Here is a 4,007-nt window from a genome sequence, read left to right as displayed (position 1 = left end):
AAGTCTCAAGTTCAGCAAGAAATTTAACGAAAACTCGTAGATATGCACTTATACGATTCTACTAATAACATGTCAATTAGCAAGGCTCAGGCATAAACAAATGCAAATGCAATGTCATCATTGAAATACTACTGTTCCGACTCGACCTATATGCTAAAATAAACGTGCAATTTTTTTGTAATTTTCGAAATTTTCCAATTTTTTTTTGAATTTTGTATATATAAGAGATGAAATAAACGATGAAATAAGCGATGCAAAACGAAAATGTAAACGTGAATGCAAGCAAATGATATGCGACGCAAAACCCTTCCCCAAACCAAATCGCACAATGTCCCCATTGTGCAAAATCATGTAATGAAGAAAAGAGAAATGGGAATTTGCGAGAAAATAAACAAATAAAAATGACATGAAGTGGAACTCGGGAACTCACAAGACTTTAAGCGCAGCAAAGGAAACCTCCCCAAACCAGCGTAAGCTAGGAGGTTTCAGTAGCCAGCAGTGCTACTAGTAAGTACCTGAAAAGACAAACAAAGTACCACGCATAAAATCGAGAAAGCAATGATGAAGCGATATTGTGTGCATAATTGAGAAAATAGAAGAAATCAGAAATGAGTCGGGAAATAAGATAGAGTAGAAAACTCCCTTAATCCCGCAAAACGACCCAACACAGCAGGGGAAGGGTCGTGAACAGGTACAGCAGCGGCAGTGGTCGATCGACCATAGATGGCAGTCGATCGACCAAGGTGAGATGAACAGTAGTTCCTGGAAGCTGCAGACCAGTCGATCGACCAATGGTGAGATGAACAGTAGCTCCTGGAAGCTGCAGACCAGTCGATCGACCGAAAACGCTGCTGTAGCTTCGGATTTCTTCGTATTAACTCAATAACGTGAGCTAACGAGTTCTAAAAACCTGCAAATGCACAGTAATACGCGCCCAAAATTGCGCAAAACCCAAAGTAAAGTCTAAAGCGTATAAAATCCTAAGCAAGCAAAATAAAATGCGAAGTCTCGCGCACACAAAATACGGTAAATAGTCTTAAAAGCACTAAAGTAAATGTTTGATAAAGCATTTGATCAACTAATAGTTGATCAAGAACGGCCACGGTATGGCCCACTTCGTCGGCTTCTGGCTACGAGAGGTAGCCTCAACGGTGCTTATCTTCTCAGCTGCACCCTTCTTAACTTCCACGTCAGTATGGCTCAACAGATCAACACTCTCATCATCTCCCCAATCAATGACCTCCTCCAGCTCGTCAGAATCCAAGTCGGACTCCCTTGCCTTAATCGGCTCATCATCAACTTCTTCATCAGTGGCATAGCTCAGGCAACCAAGACCTCCTCTTTGAATTATCGGCTCCTTCACAACTGGAGCAACAAGTGGCTCTACCTTCCCCAAACAAGCTCCTGCAATATCAGAAATAGACAAATCTTCCTCCAATTTGCTCCCAGTCTGGGGCGGAGGGGTTACAACAGGAATAGAGATAGGCATATCAGGAAGCACAAAGTACGATTTCTTGTCAGAAACCGTATTACAAGTCACAGGCCACATGGGGTCCTTCTTCTTAGCCGGCTGGGCAAAGACAATATAATGCTTTCCCACTTTGAAGGTCAAGGTTCCTAGACCGACATCTATGACTGCACCAGCAGTGTGCAGAAATGGTCTACCTAATATAATAGGTATGTGGGCATCCTCAGGCATGTCAAGTACAACGAAGTCGACGAGGAAGAAAAACTTCCCTATTTGGACAGGAATGTCCTCTAAGACTCCTATTGGCTGGACCGCCGATCGGTCAGCCATCTGTACTGTCATGTCGGTCACTGCAAACCTAGTCAGTTTCAGCTTCCTAGCTAGACTCAAAGGCATGACGCTTATACTAGCTCCTAAGTCACATAACGCCTTTTCGATAGAAAAGGTACCTATGCTACAAGGAACTGAGAAGCTACCTGGGTCCTCTAGTTTATGGGGTGCAGTATGAGACAAATAAGAGCATGACTCTTTAGTTAATGTGACAGTATGCACATTTTCAAGTGGCTTTTTCTTAGACAAGAGTTGTTTCATGAATTTAGTATAAGTGGGCACTTGATTGACTAACTCAAGGAAAGGTACTTGTACATTCAAGCTACAAATAACTTTTTCAAATTTATTGAAAGATACCTGTTCCTTCGTCGGCACTAATCTTTCCGGATATGGGGCTGTAAGAAGTAGCTTAGCCCTCTCTTCTAAATCTCGCATGCCGGCATCCGTGGACTTAGGCTGGAAGTCCACTACCTTCTCCTTGTTGAAGCTTGACCCCTCTTCAGACCGACTTAAATGTGAGCCATTAACCGTCATTGGGTCGAACTTCGGAATCGGGACTGACCCATTAGCTCTCGGGTCTTCCCTCAATATTGTCGGAGTTGTAATACCCCAAAACAAATGATCCCTCAAATTATTAGGCATTGGAGGACGAAAAGAATCACCATCAGCAGCAATTCTAGTCGATCGACCAGGTTGGTCAGTCGATCGACTGGTTTCAACAGTACCAGAAGCTCCTGTAACCCGCACTTTAGTCGATCGACCGGGTATATCAGTCATCGACTGATATACCTGGTAGACGCCTTCTTCTTTCCTTTGCTCGTTCCAGCTTTATTTTGACTCGGTTCCGGCTTATCTTTTGCAAAGATCGTCCTCGACCATAGCAGGACCCTCCAGGGTAGACCCGCTCCTCAAAGTGATGGCATTAAGGGTCTCCTTTTGGTCAGTTTGAGTCGGTAAGTGTCCCGGAGCTCGAGTGGTACTCTTGCTAGCCAATTGAGCAATTTGGCTCTCTAGTAGCTTCATCCCGGCCTCTCTAGCTTGGGACTCTTTCAGCAACAAGTTCTTCAATTCAGCAAACTCGGAATTTTGGGTTTGTTGCTGCTGCTGAGGAACATATGGAGGCTTTTGATATTGTTGTTGCTTATGATGAGGGGGCACATAAGGTTGCTGCTACTGCTGCTGTGGAGGTGGAGTTGGATTTAGGACATTTCGGCTCCTCCAACTCAAGTTGGGATGGGCATTCGGCTCATAGTACGTGTTTGTCTGCCTATAATGTTGAAAGGCAGCACAAGACTCAAAGGGAGCACTGCAGTTTTCTGAAACATGCCCTTCTCCTCCACATCTTCTACAGACGAAAGGACCGTCTGAAACAGCATTCACCTGATATATCCCTCCCTTCGAAGCTCCACCCAACTCATACTTGTCAAACCTGGCAGTGAGAGCTTCTAGTGCAGCTACAGAAGAAGATTCAGCAGCTCTCCTCTGGTTTCCTCTTGAATTCCCATATTCAGCCTTATGAGTGGCCAAATCATCAATGATCTTCCACCCCTTAGTCTCTACCATGTTCTCAGCAAATCGGCCATTGGCTGCAGCATCCAAAATAGCCCTCTGATCGTCATACAGCCCGTTATAGAACTGATTGCAAAGACTCCATTTTTTTAACCAATGGTGCGGTATGGTTCGCACCAGCTTCTTGAAACGGACCCATGCTTCATGAAAGTTCTCATCAGGTCCCTGTTTAAAACTCGTGATCTGAGCTCTAATGGCATTCGTCTTCGAGGCAGAGAAGTATTTCTTGTAGAATGCCAAGGCCAAAGAATTCCAATCAGTGATCTCATGGGCAGCTCGATCCAAATCTCTATACCACTCCCTTGCAGCATCTCGAAGAGAGAAAATGAACATGGTCTCTTTTATCTGATCTTGGGTTACACCGGTCGGCGGGGGTATAGAGCAGCAATAATCAATAAAAATCTTCATATGCTTGGCTGCATCTTCATTTGCAGCTCCCCCGAACTGGTTTCTCTCAACCAAATTAATATAGGAAGGCTTTGGCTCGAATTTTCTTGCCTCCCCTGGTAGTTCGAATCCTTTGTAGAGATTCGCAGCTGTCGGCTCTGAGTGACTAGCAATGGTTGCTTCTTCAGCCATGACTGGAATTTCTGGAGAAGTGACTGTCTCAGCTGAAGAAATAGAAGCAGGAGATGTAGGT

General features: G+C 44.5%; 1 non-coding gene across 1 annotated transcript; it reads left to right on the top strand.

Annotated features, from left to right (window-relative positions):
- The first annotated feature begins 3,458 nt into the window (after window positions 1-3,458).
- Window positions 3,459-3,565, top strand: LOC141650345 (small nucleolar RNA R71). The gene has a single exon (XR_012546385.1). It is a non-coding gene; the product is annotated as a small nucleolar RNA R71 (small nucleolar RNA).
- The last annotated feature ends 442 nt before the right edge of the window (window positions 3,566-4,007 follow it).

The sequence above is a fragment of the Silene latifolia genome, chromosome 3, assembly GCF_048544455.1.
Source record: "Silene latifolia isolate original U9 population chromosome 3, ASM4854445v1, whole genome shotgun sequence".
Lineage (NCBI taxonomy): Eukaryota > Viridiplantae > Streptophyta > Magnoliopsida > Caryophyllales > Caryophyllaceae > Silene > Silene latifolia.
Note: the sequence above shows the minus strand (reverse complement) of the source record. Positions and strands in the feature narration are given on the sequence as shown.